Source organism: Bubalus kerabau, chromosome 2, assembly GCF_029407905.1.
Source record: "Bubalus kerabau isolate K-KA32 ecotype Philippines breed swamp buffalo chromosome 2, PCC_UOA_SB_1v2, whole genome shotgun sequence".
In the NCBI taxonomy this organism is placed as follows: Eukaryota; Metazoa; Chordata; class Mammalia; order Artiodactyla; family Bovidae; genus Bubalus; species Bubalus kerabau.
Genome location: NC_073625.1, coordinates 109,203,631 through 109,225,676, shown reverse-complemented (window position 1 = coordinate 109,225,676; position 22,046 = coordinate 109,203,631).

The window sequence follows — 22,046 nt, the reverse complement described above, 5'->3', positions numbered from 1 at the left end:
TCTTACTCCCCGGAGAGGGGATACATACCTCTGTCTCTTGAGGACAGAGCAGCAAGATGTTGGGAGGAAAACCAGATTCACTGGTCCTAACAAACTCTCAGGGGGATTCTGATTGGGTCAGTCTGGTCCATGTAGCGTGCGATCAGGTCTGCTTTCCACCACTGGGGACCTCTGTCTGAATAGCAATGGGGAGAAACTGATTTTTGTCTCATGTATCAATGATAAGACTAATCCCACTGACCTGGCCCAACCTGCTGCTGGCATATCAGATGCAAGCTTGAAACTGCTCCTAGTAACTACTATGGTTTTGTTACTGAAATTTTAATTTCCTATCTTTCCCATTAGGCAATAATGTGGTTTGAGCTGAGGAGGAAGGAGAAGAGTGGGCATGCTGTTTAAAGTTATTTTTGTTTGTATCATGTGTATCATGTGTGCAGCATGAAGAATAATAGTCATGTCAGCTAATTGGGGTATATACAAGGCATAGTGTAATCAGAATGTGGGTGAATATGCGAGAAACAGCTAAATTCCTCCTTTCCTTTACCCCCCTCCCTTCTTTTCTTCCATTAATCTTTAGTAAGCCTAAGTAAACATTCTTATAAACCTTATAGCAAGGGAGACAGGCACTTAAAAGATAAATTAATTACCATTGTAATAAATACATAATGAAGGAGAATTTAGGGTATCATTAGGATGTATTTTAGGGAGACTTAGCTTAGTCTTGGGAGCTAGGACTGGCTTTTCTTGAGGAATTCACATGTAATTGGATTTGAATGGTGACTCGGAGTTAGCTATGTAGGGAGAAAGCTTTTCCAGCAAAGAGGAGTATTGCTAATGTTAGAGGTCCAAAGGAGACTAGCGTTTCTCAGGAGGAGGAGGAGGAGGGTGCACAGACCAAAGAGGAAAACGGCAAGCTAAGCTTATTGGCGAACTAAGCCTAAGGCTGCAGGGCCTTGAGGAGCTTTGTAAATAGGTATGATTTAGTCTTACGGGGCAAAATTGTAAGAGGAGGTTTTGAAGAGTTTTAAAGAAGGGCAGTGTCACAGAAGGTGTGAGTTTTTGAAAGAGGACTCTGGCTGCAGTATAGGAAAAGGAAAAGTGGTGGCGAGAAGCCAGGTCAGAGGCTTTGATTTGGTAAGAATAGAGATCTTGGTAGTTTGGGCTAAGGTTGTGGCACTGGAAAGAGTGAATGCATTGATGAAAGGTTCAAGGGCAGAATCCTTAGGGCTTGGTTGAGTGTGGTTCTCAGGTGCACACGTGTATATGTAAACAACCACTGCAGTTTAGGAGAGAAACACAAAGTTGACCTTTTACAATCTTCATGATTATATATTACTTCTCACCTGTTCCTGCTGCTGCTAAGTCACTTCAGTCGTGTCCGACTCTGCACGATCCCATAGACAGCAGCCCACCAGGCTCCCCCGTCCCTGGGATTCTCCAGGCAAGAACACTGGAGTGGGTTGCCATTTCCTTCTCACCTGTTCCTACCTATTACTAATAACCTTATGAGGTCATATGCTATTGTTTCTGCTTGACAGCTCAGGAATGAAGCTTCAAGTGAGTAAAACTGGGCTTGTCTTAGAAGCGTGGGCTTCTGTTTCTGAATTCAGGTCCTTTTCCTTACACTGTGTTACTCTAAATAGTGGTATCAATGGGAATGAGTTATAGAATTTAAAAAACCGTTTTTTACTAAGCATCTATGTGGCCTTGGGCAAGTTACTCTCTGATTCTGGAGATAATCTCTAAGGTCTCTTTGAGCTCAAAAAATTAGAAGACTGATTTTATTCTGATTGGGGAGAAGTCTAGTCTTAATTAGCAAAATGACTGAATTAAATATCATATTTAAAAAATGCAGTTTTATTACATCTAGGTATATTCAGAAAAAAAAAAATCTCAGCAAACTCTTTTCAAGGAGAGGGTCTTGATGACCTAATTTTATGGCCAGATTAATAAAGAACCAAACCCTTTAGCAATTGGCAGTAGTATCATTTATTTCCAATTAAATCACTAAAATCATAACATTAGCTCTTTTTTGTTACATTTTATGCCACTTTTCTATAAAACATTAGACGACTGGACATTTGGGCTTAATTCACTATTTATTGGAAGTCTAGTATTGTGTTCTTAAAAATAATTTCCTGAAGAGTAATAGACAAAGTATGATAAGCTGTAAAAACAGATTGGTTCAGCAAATAAGTGAGGGAAACCAGAGAAGGAGAATATATCGTGGACATGGCCTTAACTCTGATATTAAAGACTAGGGAGATTTCTGTAGGGGAGGAAAAAGGTGAAGGATACTTCCATTGGGGAAAATAACGCAAACAAAGAACAGAGAAAGGATGTGCAGTGTTTGGGTTGTAGTATAGACCGTAGCCCTTAGAGTTAAGGGTTGATGTTGGAAAATATTGACAAAGAAGCCTGGAGACTCGGTGTGAAGCTTGGATGCCAGGCTTAGCCATTTGTACTTGATCCTGAAAGAAATAAAGGGCCATTGATTGGTTCAGGAAGGAAGTGACATAAAGGAAATGTTGCTTCTGGAAGACTAATTTGATGCCAAGATGCCATTTGCATACATAATACTGAGTCAAATGCAAGCCTTGCCTTTGTTTACTGCAAATTACAAGCTTAGTTTTTCTGTATAAAAATCTACAAATCTGTGAGGCAAGAAAAATTTTTAGATCAGCTCATATCATGAATGTAAATATCTCCATCATGTCGTCTTCTGAAGACAAATACATACATACACACAGATGTGTGTGTCCTGTAGTATGTTATTAATGAGGCAATAAGGAGTTGTGTGTGTAATGTATAGTATGAAATATATGATGAGTAGGTAGTGAGGATAGCTTTTCCTAGATTGCTGGGTTTCCGATGTAGACCATCTGTTTAGTTCTGTTCTTGTATAATATATGGTGAGAAAATATTGTTAAATAAACCTTGGCAACACTGAAGGAACTTGGAAGTGCTTCCCATTGCATTCCAAAGCAAAGCTTGCTTTTTTTTTTTATTCTTAGAGTGAGTGGAGCTATGGTTTTTCCTGATAGGGTTTAAAGAATCATTTGTATTTTAAAAAGCTTCTCAGTATAAATCAATGTGTTCATTGTAGAAAAATGAGAAAAAAGAAAAGCATTGGAAAAAATGGACAAGTAAATATATATACAGTACTAGAGAAATCTATATTAAAATTTTTTGGTTGTGAATCATTCCAGACTGCCTCCCACCCCCAGGCATGAGTTATAAAATTAGGATCATGGTTTACATATACTTTCTAATTTACTTTTCTCTTTTAAAAGCATGTCATGCAGTGTTTTTCTCTATTATCAAATCTTCACCTACAACATATTTATTAATGGTTGCATAGTGTCCCATATCATAATTTATTCATCAGTGCCCTGTTGCATATAATTTTTGGTGAGTGCTTTTATTTTTAAACTTGGGAGATATTACATGATGCCATCCACAATTAATTTGTTCTTGCTTCGTGACCTTAGTGGTTTTTAGCAGACTTAGGAAACTGACTAGCATATTAATCCAGTGTTGTTTCAGAAACCATGCTGGTTTTCTTCCATAGTTTATGTTTGGTTGCTTATTTAGTGATACATCCTTGTTAATAGATCCCATGATCTCTTCATGAGTACCTGTGAGCTCACAGTGCTTTACATCACAGTACTTAACTTTTTATGAAATGCTTTTACATACATTAACTTCATTGGGCTCCAAAAATATCCTGTGGAGAAGAAAAAAAGCTTAGAGTATTGGCCACCTGCAGTGTGAGAACTGCATGCAAGTCACCAAGTCGAGTGCTTGGTAACATAGGGAAAAATTTAAGGATAGTAGTTGCAGCTGTTACTCAACAGTCATGGTCATGTTACCTCCTTGAGGCATTACTTTTTATTTGGTTAGGGATTATTATACCCCTCTTAAGGATGAGAAAACTGAGACCTTAGAAGCCTCAGTAACTTGAGGAGATAAAATACTAGTCAGTAGTATAGCAATCTCCCGCGTCCCGGTGCACTTTCCTCTCCCCTGTCCCTCCTCCAGTGGAGACAGAGCACCAATTGTTTGATGCTGTTCACCTGAATTTGAATTCATTACGAGAGGGAGTTTCACCTGGCTCCTGGGGGAACTCTCGGGCAAATCTCAAATGGTCTAGAATGTGGCAGTTTAAAAGCCCATCTGCATTGATCTACCATCTCAAGGTCCCACCTTTGAGTTACTTTTAGAATCTGTAGATGGACACCATCCAGCAATGATGACTCATCTATATTTGTCTTCTCAATTTTTTTTTCAAAATCACCTATCTAGCATCTTTGATCCTATTGCACATTTAAAATATGAAACAAGTAATGACCAGGAGTCAGACTGAGGCAAAATACCTAGTTTCCTGGCTTTTACTTTGTTTCCCTGAGTGTGGTTTCTCATTGCTGTGGCCAGGTGGTTTGGGTTAATTCTCCTCTTCCCTCCCCTCTGCCACATTTAAAGGACTTACATTCTAAACTAAACTCTTGCACACTCTTCCTTAGGTTCATTTTTTTGTACTCCTATAATTCCTAAGTTGCACTTGAAGTATTGTCTTTTGTAGCCTTCCTTGTTTTTTTTATATCTGTATTTTGTACATATTTTTTTGTTTTTTCCTTTTTTAATATACTTTATTAGTTGGTAGTAAAGAACTTTTACAATTTTTTTTCTTCCCCCTCCCCCCTTCCCTATAACTTTTCCTACTCTCTTTCTGTACCCTTTCTTCCTTCTTTCCTTGATTTACATTTAATCCAGGCTTTAAAATGTTTCTTTCTAAAAAGCTTTTAGAGATCTTGTGGGTTATTTTTATCTGTAGGTTCCCCCCCCCTCCTCAATGATGTCATTTTGTCCCTGTTTCCTTTTCTAAAATTACAGTGTGATTGATTTCTTCGGATTTCCCTCTACCACGAGGATGTGGGGTTGAGTTTTGTTGTATGTAGCTTAGCCTCAACTGATTTCTGCATTTCTGCAGCTAGTTTGTGTAAAGAGTCCTGCTCCTTCACCCAACCCTCCTCCTTTCTATTCATTTTAGAACTCCCTGTCCCAGAGAACAGCTGTATGGCTTATCAGACACACAAGATTTTCTTTAAACCTTGTTTTTTCCTCCTAGAGTGCATTAGTCAAAAAGCATCATTGTTGATACGTGTATTTGGTTTTAGTTTCATTGTCGTAATAAGGTAGAGTATTGTATCTCCCAGTTGGAACATTTTAATTATGTAAGTGTAGAATTCCCAGCTAAAACATTTAATAAAATTAATATGTTTATGTATTTAACACTAGTACACTTGCTCTTCTTATTTCAAACGCTGGACCCATTAGTTCTTTTGCTTCTCAAGCGCTGGTGAACATTTTAGGCTAATTGTCTGCACTCCCGTCGTGACTCCTGCTGTGGCCGATGTCACCTCTTCTCAGTGACTGCCACACTCACTTTCCTGGGGTCCTAGCAAATGATGTCCAGCTTGGAGAAGTGATACCTTTAGGGTCCTTTCACTAACCTGTTGGTCAGTATGCTGTCAGGGAGAAACTGAATATAAATATTCCAGCTTTGGCTTTACCACATGTGTTTTAAAGGAAAGTCGGTTAACATCACCTAGACTCCATTTCAGGCTTCCCTTGTGGCTCAGCTGCTAAAGAATCCGCCTGCAACGTGGGAGACCTGGGTTCCGTCCCTGGGTTGGGAAGATCCTGTGGAGAAGGCAAAGGCTACCCACTCCAGTACTCTGGCCTGGAGAATTCCATGGACTGTATAGTTCATGGGGTCGAAGATTTGGACACAACTGAGTGAGTTTCATACACACACACACATACTCCCTTTCATCTTGTGAGGGGATTGGAGGGGAATTGAACTAGTTTTTTCCAACTCAGTTGTTTTAAGTTCATTTCAAATATACCCAAACCTTTGCTTATAGTTTCTTTTATATTTTTATTCTTTTGCTTTTCAGATTTTTTGTTTTTTAATTATTTTGGGGCAGGAATTGCTTCGGAATGTTGTGTAAATTTCTGCTGTACAACAAGGCAAGTCAATCGTGATGAAGACACACCTACATGTATGAACATGTTTGTTTAAACAGGTAGAAATGATGTGACACTGCATCATCACTATGGTTCTGAAAACCAAATTTTGGTTAGAAAGTAGCACAGAACATTAAAAATAATAATAATAATCATAGGCATAGAAGCCCTTCCTAGCTTTTTACCTAAGGGCAGCTGTTCCATGCCAACAAAATCTCCAAGTTTATAAAGCCTGTCAACTTCCGTGGCTAATTCTCAGTGATGGGATTGTAATTTACTCTGAGAAGCTTCCTGATATTACTGCTAAGTCACTTGCATTCTATCAAAAGATTTGTGTTCTGATGGGTCCAAGAATTACCATAAGTTGTCACCTCCCACCACCTCCCTGCCCCACATCTCTAGGTCATCACAGAGCGCCAGGCTGGCTTCCCTGTGTTACAGAGCAAGTTACCAGCTCTCTGTTTTACACATAGGAGTCCTGACAATCCATGATATTAATGTATTATATGATTAGATTTGAAATTTTTGCTGTCTCGTTAGTTGTATTTGAAGTAACATATTGGAGAAGGAAATGGGAACCCACTTCAATGTTCTTGCCTGGAGAATCCCAGGGACAGGGGAGCCTGGTGGGCCACACAGAGTCTATGGGGTTGCACAGAGTCGGACATGACTGAAGCGACTTAGCAGCAGCAGCAGTGTATATACGGGTTGAGGTAGTATGAGTGGATTGCCATGCTCTTTTCCAGAGAATCTTCCCCACCCAGGGATCAAACCCAGGTCTCTCACATTGCAGGTGGATTCTTTACCATCTGAACCACCAGGGAAGCCCTTCAGGGTATATATATGTCGATGCTACTTTCTCCATTCATCCCACTCTCTCCTTCCTCCACTCTGTCCATATATTTTCTTTTTATATGGTATCTTCATTTATTTTCATATCATTTATAATAAATTTAAAACATTCATAAGCTATATATTGAAAAAAAAAACCTGGAAACTTCTGTTAGGAAGAAGATTTCTCATATCCTTTCTATAATGATTGTATACATTGAAATTAGGGTATATTTTAATTTGTAATGCATAGTAGGTAGTTTAAAAGAATCCACCAGTTGGTAAGGTGGACTTAATCATATATCTAAACAATGGCATCTATATCATAGGAGAGTAATACATGTACCTACAGGAAAACCTAGTCCTGTTGCCACTGATACCTGTATTGATTTGAGTCAAACATGCTGCAGTGTGTTATGCTGTCCACAAAAGGACTGAGAATATGAATGCTTTATGAAACCTATCACCCCTCTATGGGTTTTTCAAGAGGTATCCATAATAATAATAAACAGTATTTTCTTTATTCTATTGGCAGGTTTCAGAGATCTCTCATTTCTTTCAAATCCCTCTCCCATAGGTGAAAGTCCCTAGAACAGATAAGGCTTTAAAGATTCATTTTATATACTATTTCAGAGTGATCATTGTGACTCAAGGAGAACTATAGTCTTAAGGATTCTGTGGCAAGTATGGGCTCAGTGAGAAAGAGTTCAGTGATTGGTTTGTGAGGCTGGTAGAGGGAAGAAATTACAGAGCCTGCTACGTGCATGCTTCCTGCTATCAGCCTCTTCACTGTCCTGTGTCATCCTGTTGTATACGGTGCTTTGTTCTTGTCAGTTATCTCTAAGTCACTCTATTCAGGCCTGTTGCCTTATTCCTTCTGATTCATATTTGGCTCACATTTTGTTGTTGTTTAGTTGCAAAGTTGTGTTTGACTCTTTGTGAAGCAGCATGCCAGGCTTCCCTGTTCTCCACTGTCTCCCAGAGATTGTTCGGATTCATGTCCATTGAGTTGGTGATGCTAACTAATCATCTCATTCTCTGCTGCCTTCTTCTTTGCTTTCAATCTTTCCCAGGATCAGGGTCTTTTCCAGTGAGTCAGCTCTTCGCATCAGGTGGCCAAAGTATTAGAGCTTTAGCATCAGCCCTTCCAGTGAATATTCAGGGTTGATTTCCTTTAGGATTGACTGGTTTGATCTCTTTACAGTCCAAAGGACTCTCAAGAGTCTTCTCCAGCATCACAATTTGAAGGCATCATTTCTTTGGTGCTCAGCCTTCTTTATGGTCCAACTCGCATATATGTTCTGATAATGGATCACATTGTTGAAATAGGCAAAATACTTTCCTCCATTTGAATTAGACCAAAGACTGTCTTGACCTTACAATGTCCTATGTTCAAGATTTCAGAAAAGTGTGAAAGTGAAGTCACTGAGTTGTGTCCGACTCTTTGCAACCCCATGGACTGTAGCCTACCAGGCTCCTCCATCCATTGGAACGAGTATTCCAGGAATTCCAGGGAAGAATACTGGAGCGGGTTGCCATTTCCTTCTCCAGGAGATCTTCCTGACCCAGGGATTGAACTCGGGTCTCCCGCACTGTAGGCAGACGCTTTGCCATCTGAGCCACCAGGGAAGTCAGAAACGTTTACTCTGTCATTAAAGCATCCCCTTCCTAAATGGCTGGTTGTTGTTCAGTTGTATAAGATATAAGTTAAGCAAGGTAAGTTCTAGAACTCTCTGATATGACATAGCACCTGTGGTTAACACTGCTGTATTTTGTTCTTAAATCATCTAGGGTAGATCTCCTGTTAATTATTCTTACCGCAAAACAAAACAAAAAACCCAAAGAGGATTGAGGAAACTTTTGGAGATGATGGATATGTTTATTATATATAGGTGTATACATATATCCAAACTCATTATCACATTAAAATGCATTGTTTTTGCATGCCAGTTATACTTCGATTAAGTTGTTAAAAAACTGCAAAACAAAAATGCCCTCTCCCCAAACTGTCACAGCGTCCAAGCACTCAGGAGACTCAAGTGTGGGTTTACGGAGCTGGTTTGGAGAGCATTTCATTCATCATCAAAGTCGCAGCTTGTTCTTCCAATGATGTCAGTTGCCAAACCCCACCCCCATAATTATCACCATAATTATCAATTCTTGGGTTTGTTCAGGTTTTGCAAACTGAATCTTCTTTTAGTAGTGAGTTACTTCCTTTATAACTTTTCATTTCCTCATGTAGATTGGCCCCTCTAGAAGTCCCATCACAGCATGTCAGGCCTCCCTTTTAGAACATAGTGATACAATGGAATATTTCAAAAATTATGTCTGACACAAAAGGAGAGCTCAGAATTTGTCTTTCCATAGATGAAAGGAGATAGTGCCATTTTTTATGTCATCTTTGATTTCTATTTAGAAATTCACTCTTCATCCTCATGTGAGAAAAAGGTTAGGAATGGTCTCATGACATTGGCCTCTTAAAGCCAGCACAGAATTGAAGTAGCACAATACTGGTCTAACTCAGAACACAGTTGCTAAGAATGGAATGACAGATTGTGGAAAGAGACTTCGTGATATCCGAAAGTCACAAAGGCTGTGTTTCAGCAAAGGTCTCTGTGAAATAGGGCTATACCATTTAATAATACTAATAAATACTTAATAGTTTAACTGTATTAGCTCATTTAATTCTAAAAGTTATTATTAGCTTGTTACAGGTGAACAAAGAGGCATAGAGAAGTTGAAGCTGTCAAATGTCACACAGCCAAAAAGTAGCAGAGCTGGGTTTTGAGCCTAGGTAGTCTGCCTCCAGAATCACCATACTTAACTGTATGTACACTGCTTCAGAATGAAGAAGGATGTTCATATGGGGATACTTTTGGAAATAAATAAGGATTACTTCTCTTTCTAAGAATTCCCTCACATGTAATCATTATCTGCTAATGAGGGTCTCCAAAGGCCTTGAGGCTTTCTGGATTTTCATTCATGGCTCTAAGTGGCTTTTGTGTACTGGGTTATCCGGCATGCCTGCTCTGGGGGTGACTGGTGTAAGTGAGCTTGGTTAGACGTATAGCCACTTGCAGGGATGGGCGGGAGAGATGGTGCTAAAGGCAGTGGTCGTGATGGCGATGCTACTGCTGAGGCTGCTGCTGTGTAGCTGTGCAGCCCCTACAAGGCAAGGCAGGCAGCCTTTACAGAGCAGAGCTCGAGAGACGTAGCTTATTAATACAAGGGCTCAGGTTTTAATACCAACTGCTATAGCAGAGAGAGTATTTGACATTGTGTGAGACAGAAAGCATACATCTTTTGAGTAAATAGGGTCAGTCTTCCAGGCAGCATTCAGCCCGGCAGATATTCTTTCTCTGACAGAGCAAAGGAATTGTCTAAAAATTTCCATCCACAGTGAGAAGGCATTTTGGATGATACTGTAAAAAAGGAATCCCTTTTTTTTTTTAAATACACGATGTATTGCTGAGGGCAATAGTGAAATACACTGTTTAGATTAAATTAGATATATTACTTGGATTAAGAAGTGGAAAGAAGTGAAGTTGGAAAATTAGGACATTAATGACAGTATTTTCTCATCTGTAAAATTGTCCTGATATTGCCTACCTCATAGTGTTATGAATATTAAATTGGATAACATCATTCAAAAAATTGTGAAGCACCATATAAATTTAGCTGTCATTGTCACTACATATGGGCATCATCTTGATCCAGTATCCATCCAGAAATATTTATCTTTTTAAACTTACAATCCGTCATCCTTTACTTTGAAAAGTGTTGCTAATAAGAACCTCTCTCCATTCAGTCAGCTAAAGAGACTGATGGGTAACCTTTCCTTGCTTTCCCAAATAAAGATGTGCTTCGTTGTTTACACTCCTGTCAACGTTTATTCAACTCTGCTTCTTAGATTCCATCTCCCCAAGCCTCTGCTTTAAAAGGCCTCCCTCTCCTGGATTCTTGTAAACAAGACTTGCCTGTCTGTCAGCAACCCACAGCTCTGCCACTGTGTTTGAAGCTTGGCTTCAGTGGATCTTTGAAGACTGACTTCATCTTCCTGGCTTGTGTAGGTCCCTCTCGACCTTATCATGTAGCTACTGCCCAAGATATACACTCTCATTCTTTACACAGGCCCTGACTGGTGGGGCCTTGAGGCTGGAAGCATCAATTCTGAGCTGGTACCACTGCCTTAGAGACCAAGTATCAGCTTGGAGCAGTCTGAACATTGCTGCCAAGTGGAGAGTGAGCTCCTGATGTTTGGAAGGCAAAGTTGTACTTGGTAGTAGAGAGATGCTTTCCTTTTGGCCAAAGTTCATTTATTGGTCACAACTTTTGATGGATTTTCTGCCAGGGAATTGGCTGGCTGCTTCCTCTCATGCTAGGGTGAGATTCTGTTTATCCCTCTGGTAAATCTTTAATAATAATACCTTACTCTCCATCCAGCTTCCCAGAACCATGGCCTGTAAATATCTTTATCTCCATAACATCTCATCTCATCTTCAAATGAGTTTTCACCTTACCTTTTGTTCTATAAAGAGGACTTGATTTACCTATAAGCTAATTTTTCTACCTCCAGACTGACTATCAGAATACAAGTGCTATTTTTACCATTTCAGCAGTGAGAAACACCACCTTGCTAGCTAAGCAGGTGCTATGAGATTCTGTTGTCTCTATTTCAGTATTGCATCTGGTGTATCGTTAAGCAGATAGTGCAACTTTGGGAGGGTGCTAATTGATTATATATGACCAGTATATAAAAATATGGGGTAAAATGTTTAGGAGCAATCTAGAAGCCATGTGGCTGCAGTTCTCAAAGGATGGGGTCTGGACCAGTTATAAAGATATCATCTGTAAACCTGTTGGAAATGCAAAATATCAGCTTCTACCCAAGACCTAATAAAATCACACTCTGGAAGGAAATCCCAGTAGTTCTAATTACCTGGTTTAACAAACCTGCATGGTGATTCTAGAGTTTGAGAACCATTGCCCTGTCAGATGAGACCCAAGGAGACCTTGATTAGCTCATGGTGGTGATGCTCAGTGAAGCCTGCCCTAGATTTTCATATATCGAATAGAAAATGTGAAAGAGGGTCAGGGTGGATCAGTCTTCTGTTTTTACTGCATTGTCCAGATGTTGGGAGCTTTCTAATTAATAGGAATAAGATAATTTCCTCCATCACAGAAATGTGAGATAAAAGTAACACTAGTTGCTGTAATAAATAGCTGCCTCACCTCCCCACAATATAGTAGAGATTGAATACAATAGGAGTATGCATCTTACAGTCCAAGGGAGTTCTAGGTCAACAGGAAGCCTCTGATCCTTACAGAAACTCAGAATCCAGACTACTGATTAGTCTGGGTTAAGGTTAAAAACCCTAACACATGACTTAGAAGTTTGCCCTCGGAACGAAATCTGTCCATTAAAAAAAGTAAGAGTGGATAAGCAAGGGATTATTTTATAGTGGATGTTGGAAGTGCTGTGCATCCCTTCTGATCACATTGCATTGAGTAGAACTAAATCTCCTGGTTACATCAATTCAATGAACACTGGGAAATGTTGTCTGCCTGTTTTCCAGGAAGAAGAGGAAACACATTTTGGTAAATGGCAGTCTCTGCCACAACTATATGTTTTCCAATATCTCCTTTTATGTTCTTAATCAAAGGAGAACTTCAAGTTATACTATTACTTAAGTGTAAGAAAAACAGTTCTCATTCTGTTATCCTCATAATTTTGCAGGTGACTCAATGGCTATGACATTCTCTTGCAGAAACACAGTAATGCTTGTCTAAGCAGAGCATGTGCCCCTGAGTTTGTGGTCAACTCTCTCTAAACTCTTGTAATTTGGACTCCTGATACCTGGTCTGTGATAGCTGAACATTGAATTGATACATAATCAAAATTTGAAACTCACTTGTAGGTATCAGGGGCAAAATACTAAAACCTCAAATTTTTTAAACTAAATAGTTGGAATAGGAGTCAAGAGACTTTGGGAGCTTTATGTGTATCAATAAGGTACCTGCTTTCACTGATCAGAAATTCTTTTCTATGCAATATGGAGTTGTTTTGTTCAGTCACCAAGTCATATCTTAGTCTTTGTGACCCCATGGATTGCAACATGCCAGGCTTCCCTGTCCCTAACCATCTCTTGGAGTTTGCCCAAGTTCATGTCCATTAAATGGATGATACCATCCAACCATCTCATCCTCTGTTGCCCTCTACTCCTTCTGCCTTCAAGCTTTCTCAGCATCAGGGTCTTTTCTAATGAGTTGGCTCTTTGCATCAGGTGGCCAGGGTTTTGGAGCTTCAACTTCAGCATCCTTCCTTCCAATGAGTATTTATGGTTGATTTCATTCAAGGTTGACTGGTTTGATCTCCTTGCAGTTTGAGGGACTCGCAAGTGTCTTCTCCAGCACCACAGTTCGAAAAGCATCAATTCTTCAGTGCTGTGCCTTCTTTATGGTACAGTTCTCTAGTAGCATGACTACTAGAAAGGCCATAGCCTTGACTATATAGACCTTTGTCAGCAAAGTGATGTCTTTGCTTTTGAACACTCTGTCTAGGTTTGTCATGGCTTTGCTGCCAAGAAGCAATCAGCTTCTAATTTCATGGCTGCAGTCACCATCTGCAGTGATTTTAAAGACCAAGAAGAGGAAATCCGTCACTGTTTCCATCTTTTCCCCTTCTATTTGCATGAAGTGATGGGACCAGATGCCATGATCTTAGTTTTAAGGCAGCTTTTGTATTCTCCTTCTTTGCCCTAATCAAGAGGTTCTTTAGTTCTTCTTTGCTTTCTGCCACTAGAGTGGTATCATCCACATATCTGAGGTTGTTGATATTTCTCCTGGAATCTTGATTCCAGATTGAGTTAGGCTAGATAATTCTAATTGTCTCTTCCAGTGCTGAGATGTTAATGAGAGCAGCTGCATTTTCTATGCCTGAAATTATTTGTCAACAGTTAGTGAGTGGCAAGAAATTGCAATCATTGCAGTGTCAAAACACTGAACCAAACCTCTGTCTTCAAGGAACTTGTGGTCTATTGGTAAAGGAGATAAACATATTTGAAGATAATTATTAAACAGTATAGTGCTTAAATTGATCTATCCATTTAGAAACATTGATTTAGTAAAATTTATAAAAATCAGAATATTGATGAAATTGGTGTCCCTTAATGGGAATCTTGGAACTTTTTGTTCTTGTCCATATTTCAAGTATCTTTTTCTTACTAAAAGTAATTCACTCACATATGTCACTAGTGTGTGTGAGAGAGTAGGACAATGTTCTTTTTCTTAAAACACTAGCATATTAAATAATTCTTAAATTCTACAATTCCATTAAAAAAAAAATCAACGCTAAGCTAACTTAAATGAAGCTCAGGCATTCCATTTGGGTTAATTTTAACTGGCTACATGAGAAAAGAAAATTTGGAAGGCACCCAAATAGGATTTATAGAGATTCATATTGTGTCAGATTTTTGTGCTTTATGTGGATGTTGATATGTTCTCAAAAGAAATTTATAACTAACTGCAAAAGAAGACTGAATGAATATTGATTATTTTTTAGTTACCAAAACTAGTTGACATATAAAGCTTTGTAAATCCTTTCAGATGAGGGTGGGTATAAATTAAAAACTAATTAAAGCAGAGGCTTATAAAGGCACCATCTCCAATTCAATGGATTATACATTTTCATTGTGTATTAGGAAGATATTCCTTAGTATCCCCACCCAAAACTCCTGCCAAATGAACAAACACATCTGAAAAATTAAAAAAATATATATATTTCAACTGCTGAAAGCCAGTTTACATATACTGTCTTAGTCAAAGTAATTACAATTGTTTTAGCAAAGTTGAGACCTAAAAAATTAACTCCAAAGTGCCGGCTGGAGACAAGAGGACTGATCAGCCTATTATCTCTAACCTCCATACTTATTGTTAACAAGCTTTTTATCTTTTAAGGCAATGAACATCTGGAATCTGAGCACTGACACCTATTAGTTACAGTGGTTTCCTTTTACCTTTCTAAGCAATCTGATAGATAAACCTCCAGGAATCCCACAAAATTGGGCCCTTAATTGACCAAATGAATGGCTATTGCTCTTTTTCAGTCTAAATTGAAAAGTGTGCTCCTGTGAAATTGACAGTGTGAAGTGGAAAATATGTTCTATCTGTTGCTCCACTGGTACCCATCAGTGTGACCTTAGATTCTCGCCCCAGTTCATTCCCTGAAAAGCTACCACAGTGATTTTTCTAAAACTCACGTCCATCTATTTCACCTTCTCTTAAAGAATTCTGGAATAGATGGGAGGATAAAGTCAACACTCTCAGGTTTGACATGCAGTGGCCCTTTTCTTCTAACCTCTTTTCTCCTTAACCTATACTCATTTCTTAAAACTCTAGCTGTAATAAGTCTCCCATGCCAAAGAGACATCTCTCTCATCTTTTAGTCTTGAAATCCTTACTTATAGCCTCATCTGGTTTTGGTGGCAGTTTTATTTAGTCTTTAAGATGTAACGGTACAACTGGCCTTGATGTAGCCTGCAAGGCCAACAAATAGCTTCATGCATTAATTCAGCAAACATTTGCTGAGCTGTTGCAGTCCAGGAAATGTTGTAAACGTCGGGTATTTGGTTCTTAAAGAGGCTCCTGCTTCCTTTGTGAGGCTTACCACAAAAGGTACAGAAATAGATGGTAAACAGGTAAGCAAATGAGTAATGTAATTTCAGGTAGAAATAGATACAATGGAGAAAATCAAACAGGGTGATGAGTGTTGCCATAGGATTCTGACTGTGGTTCTATTAGACTCTCTATTGAACTTTTCTGGAATTCAATGGTCACTTGCTATTCATCTTACCCTCCACATCCTTCCTGGTCCAGTTCCAACACAGTGTCCAGCACATTGGCCAAGCTGAATGTATCTGGATGGACTGAATTTTTAATATCATCAGTTATTTAGGCTACAGTTTCTTCATCTTAAAAATGAAGGGATTAAAGAAATGAGTACTTAAGGCCTGCCATGTTTGGGATTTAATAAGTAGGTAATCTATACTGTCTGATGTTTTATTCCTTTACAAGAGTTAAACAAGCCAGTTATTTTAACAATTATTGAAGAGTCACAACTAAAGATCACATCTTAAAAATACCTTTTGAGATGACATCTTGTTTGAAAAAAGTATCAGCAGTTGGTATTTTCTCGAATTTTACTGAGTTACTTCCACAGATTTACTGCAGGAGCTTATAGTCTTTTGAAATTTACTTGTTAAGCGTTTTTGAATGCTCCATAACTCTCTTTCTTCAAACACTAAATGAACTAGAAATTAAAATTCATATTCAATGGCAGTATTGGAACTTTAACATATTTAAATTAAAATGATTTATATTCACTTTAAATACCAAATTTAATTAAAATGAAATAACTGGGTAATGTTACTTTTATAAAAATGCATTAAATCATACTTTCATTAAAATATTTTATACATTTTGAATATAAAGTGAAAACAGAAGGAAAGAGATAATAAAATGACAGCATACATTAATTATAAAACAAAAATAATACAGAAAATCTTTGGAGAAAATCAACATAGTGGACAAATGTCTGGAAATTTTAATTAAAAATAGAAAACAAAATATGAACATTATGAATGATGAGGGGCTACAACTTCATGAATGAGGAGATGAAGAGATTTAAGAGGAGGAGAGGAGATGATGAAGAGGAGATTTAAAACAAAATAAAATTGCTTTGTAAAGCCTATTTAGATACATTTCTAATCCTAATAAATTGGATGAGTTATTAGGAAATTATAATTATCAAAATTCACTGAGAGAGTGAATCGGTAAATATTGAAAAATAAGAATTAAAATACCAAAAATGTCCTCTTTAAAGATTCTTGCTCTATGTAGCTTATTTGGAAATGCTAAGGTAAAGTTATTTCTCATTATTAATTTCTTAAAAGCTCAGAGAAATAAAATTCTGGGTAAAATAAATACCTCTCCTTGTTATTATGAAGCTACATAATTATGATAACTGTAATGATTGTAAAACTTTACAAAATAGCAAAAAAATAAATTCTACAATGTTACAAAAATTCTAAATAAAATAATAAATGTGTCAATATATAAGTAGAATATATAATTTGAAGAATTTATTCTAGGAATGCATAATTTAACATGGAAAAGCTTCTTAAATCTTACTGTTGGTTAAAAGGTAAAACTGTTTATCTTATCAGATCTCTAAATGTTGTTTGATGTCATTTAAAACATATTGTTGTTCAACTCTATATTTTCTTGCAAGTTAAAGAAAATCAATAATGTCACTCTTGAAAATGAAAACCTAGAAACATTTTTATTAAATAAGGAATAAGATGAAGATGTTTGCTATGATAAATCTTGTTCAGCATATTCCAGGAAATTTTAGCTAATAAGATAAGACGGGGCTTCTTATAAGAATCTGCCTGCAGTGCAGGAGATGCAGGTTTGATCCCTGGGTCAGGAAGATTCCCCCTGGAGAAGGGCATGGCAAACCACTCCAGTATTCTTGCCTGGAGAATCCCATGGACAGAGGAGCCTGGCAGACTACAGTCCATAGGGTCACAAAGAGTTAGATACTACTGAAGCAACTTAGCACGCACACATGCAAGATATGGAGGCTAGGGCTACTGGAAAGTAAGAGACAAAAAGATCTTTGCACCTTGGCTTATGTCCCTGGATATGTTCCAATATCTCCTGGTTTATAGTCTATGGGAACTTGAATAGAATTTGTATCCTGCTGTTGCTTGAAAATTCTATAAATCTTAATTATGTTGAATTGGTTCATAGTACTTCTTAGGTCTACTCTATCTTTCTACTTTTCTGTCTCTTCATTCAATTAATTTTTGAGAGTTTGATATTGAAACTCCAACTAAAAATTTTAATTTATCTACTTAAATAATTGTAATATATAGTGGAACTATATGTAACTTTGTTCTTTTTTTTTTCCAAGTCTCCTATAAATGTGTTACCTTACTTTTATAATTTAAAATTTCTGTTTATGTAAAGGATGACTATCTACTTGGCAAACCTTAGAGAGTGAACAACTACAAAAACATTTAAAATTAACAGTTTTTTAGATATTCAGCTGCTGCTGCTGCTGCTAAGTTGTGTCAGTTGTGTCCGACTCTGTGCGACCCCATAGATGGCAGCCCACCAGGCTTCTCTGTCCCTGGGATTCTCCAGGCAAGAACACTGGAGTGGGTTGCCATTTCCTTCTTCAATGCGTGAAAGTGAAAAGTGAAAGTGAAGTCGCTCAGTCCTGTCCGACTCTTCGCGCCCCCATGGATTGTAGCCTATCAGGCTCCTCTGTCCATGGGATTTTCCAGGCAAGAGTACCGGAGTGGGTTGCCATTTCCTTCTCCAAGATATTTGGCTACTTAGCTTCCCTGGTGGCTCAGAAGTTAAAGCGTCTGCCTGCAATGTGGGAGACCTGGGTTCGATCCCTGGGTTGGGAAGATCCCCTGGAGAAGGAAATGGCAACCCACTCCAGTATTCTTGCCTGGAGAATCCCATGGACAGAGAAGCCTGGTAGGCTGCAGTCCATGGGGTCGCAAAGAGTCGGACATGACTGACTTTACTCACTCACTCACGTAAATTAAATACTTAAAAATCAATGTTTTTAAGTATTGACAATACTTACTTTCAATAAGTATTATATTGACGATACTTATATTTGTCAATACTTAAAAACATGACAAAACCCCATGTAATATGTATAAAGAAGAATAAAATATATTTTTGACAATGGCAGCAAATGGTAATGAGGCTTCGCATTATTACATTAATTACCAACTGTAGTGTAAGACATACATGTCTTTGTTTTTATAACTGAAGACACATCATTGTTTCATAAGTATTACAAATGTGTAAGTTCTTTCCAACTTATTTTGCAAGTCTTACTCCTTTTCTACCACATTTACAGATAATTTCTCAAACTTTCCACAGTTATTCTAAAGTTAATTATGTAGATGCTTGAGGATAATGAAAGATGATAGCCAACACTCACATGATATTTAACCTGTCATGGCACAGGTGGTCATTTGGGTTTAACATGTGTTAACTCATTTACTTCTCACACAAGCCCTATGAGATACTTTCTTTAATCCATATTTGCAATTGAGGCAACTGAACATTCTATTTCATCAGTTTAAACATACAGTTACACATACAGTTTAACTGGCTGTACAGATCTATGGGAAAGGGAAATATAATTCAAATTGACTTAAGTCATTCAAGACTTGTTAGGTCACCATTAAAAAAAAAAAAGGAAGTTAGTTCCCCATTTTGTAGCAAATGAATTTCAAATTAAGTAAACATTAAAAGATAATGGGAAAAAATAGTGGCTTTTGTGACATGGAAAGATTTCCAAAACTATAAAAATGGGGAAAAAGGTTTAAAGTAAAAAAAAAAAGAAGTAAATAAAAAAGAAAGTTATGATAAAATATTCAATCATTCAGAGTTTTATAAAGAAATAATGTATTAAGATATTACACATGTATATATTCAAACCTTATAATAAAAAAAAAGATGAATAGACTTGAAAAATCTGAAATGCAGACAGACAATAGTGCTTTAAAATTTTTTTGCTTTAAAATAAATGTACTTACCACACGGATAAGAATTAAAGAGTGCTAGTAGCATAATGGTTCAAGCATGGATTTTGTAGCCGTCTGCCACTAGTTTATTCAGTGAGTAAATTTAGGTAAATTCTTCAAATTTTCTGTTTCATTGTCTTCCTAATATGGACAATATACAGTGGAAGCCATCTACCCACTCCACTTCATAGTGCTGCCCCCGTCCCAATCCAGGCACAGCCTCTAATTATGCATGATTCTAATCCTTTCTTTAATTTGAGGTGTAGGCAAAGGATTGTACTAATAATTCAGAGACCTGACTGTAAATCCTGTCCTCTGTTTACTGAGTACATGGGAAGATTGTCTCAACCACTGAATTAGGTTAGATTGCAACTGATCAGATTAGATCAGTGATTTTCAAACACATTTCTGAAAATTTGAGGAGTTTATTGGTGGTGACTTGATGACTGCTATAAAAGAGGTGGGCTGGGGGCAAGGAGGAAGCCTGAAAAAGGAGTTCCAGACTTCAACATTGCTTATGTCTGCCAGTGATGAATGCCCCGAAGACTTCGTGTTATCAAGAGGAAGTAAGGCATGACAGGAGGAGAGTGCATTTCAACGTCCATCTCCTTTGATAAACTGTTCTCCAGGTGTGGTTGTTCACCAAACTTACATGCTAAGCTCCTCTATTTTATAAGAAGACCCTACTAACACCTTAACCTGCAGCACCTTCCTCCAGTTGGCTTTGTGGATGGATGGCTGTAAATTATTAGGTAAAGAAGAAGAGAAGATAAATGTATGTGTGTCCTTCCTTCCTTCATTTTTATTTCACACCTTGCTTTCTGCCTTTGTTAAACACACAAGCAAAAAGTCTACCAGAAGGCAGTTTCTAAGGGAGTTAATCTTTGTTTCTTTCCCCCTCCCCCAAGAACCATGTTACCCCACTTCATCATCGCTTTGCCTGTTTCCCCGCTTCTTGCTAATCTCTGCTCCTCTTACCACACATAAACATCACGGAGCAACTGTCTGTATATTTCCCTCTGTCCATTGTTCAGATGCTGAGCTGAAGTTCAGCAGTAAGAGCTTTTAGAATTTCTGTGCTTGGAATTTGTTAATACTGGGTCTCAGTTCCCTGAGAAATGATGCTGATAACTATGGTCTGGAATCAGCCTGTGTTCTACTTACTATAGAGTTAAGAGTACCATCATTATGAGGTAAATTGTAAACTGTTGCTAAACTGTGTATATATGTAAATAAATGATCTGTTGTACCGAGCTGGATCCCTAAGAAGTGTACATAATTGCTATATTGCGTTTTCTAATATAATGCTAAGTGTCCTTTGACTACAGATGAATTCAAGATTGTTTTCAATATGTGCCCATCATAAAGTTTCTCTTTTGCTAGATTTCCTTCAGACCCAAGTGGCTGTAGCCTGACTGTCAGTCCAGATGATTGTGCAGGCTGAGCTGAGGCCCATGATCTCCTGCATATCTTAATAGAGTGTTTGCTCCTGGAACAGAATGATTGGCATACAGCAATTCCTGAATGACTGCAACTAGGACCTCTGAACACATTTACCATCTGTTGAACAGGGATAGTATTTCAGGACAGCAGAATGTATTTAATAACGTCTTCAAGGTTCTTTCCTGATTTCCCAGGATGATCACTGAAAATATTGAATAAAATTGGTCCCTAGATAGGGCTCCATCAATTCCATAACAACAAACCGTATTATCCTTAGAAATGGACATCCTGTAGAAGAAGTCTGTGTGACTTATTTAAGAATTGATGACAGGTTTTAATATGAAGATGACAGTCATCAGATATTGTTCTTACTTGTTTCTGCAATTAAGTAACCAAAGTATACTTTGTTGTCTGAGGGTTAGCTGATGATTTTTTTTACAGTGTCTTGTTAAAAATATATTAGCCACAACTGGCTAATATATTTTTAACAAGACACTGTAACTGGATCTGTGTCAGTGGTAGTAAAGAGCTTGGGGATTTAATTTTCTCTGCTTTCCTTTTGAAAACATTAAATATTGAAAGAGAAACATGTTGAAATACTAATATTAGTAGGTGCTACATCTTCTTGAGGGAGCATCCCAGCAAGATAAAGTAATTTCACCCATCTTTTTGATTCTGATCTCAACAGTGACTTGTTTGAGACACGGAACAAGATTTTTACTTTAAAGCCATCTTTCATCATTATCCAGACCCCATATGGGTAATCCTTGTGGGAAGAGTCTTTAAGCATTATTAATGTCTCTTCTAAGTATCCGATCAATCTGAAGACTGGAAAAATGTGTCCATTTGCAGAAAATTTGTGGATATTTGTATGTGCATGCATGCATGCTCATTTGCTCAGTTGTGTCTGACTCTTTGCTACTCTGGTGACTGTGTCCCATCAGGCTCCTCTGTTTATGGGATTTTCCAGGCAAGAATACTGGAGTGGCTTGCCATTTCCTTCTCTGGAGGATCTTCCCTGTCTGGGGGTTGAGCCCATATCTGCAAGTCTCCCTCATTAGCGGGCAGATTCTTTACCATTGAGCTACCTGGGAAGCCCATGTGACCAGAAAGATGGTACTT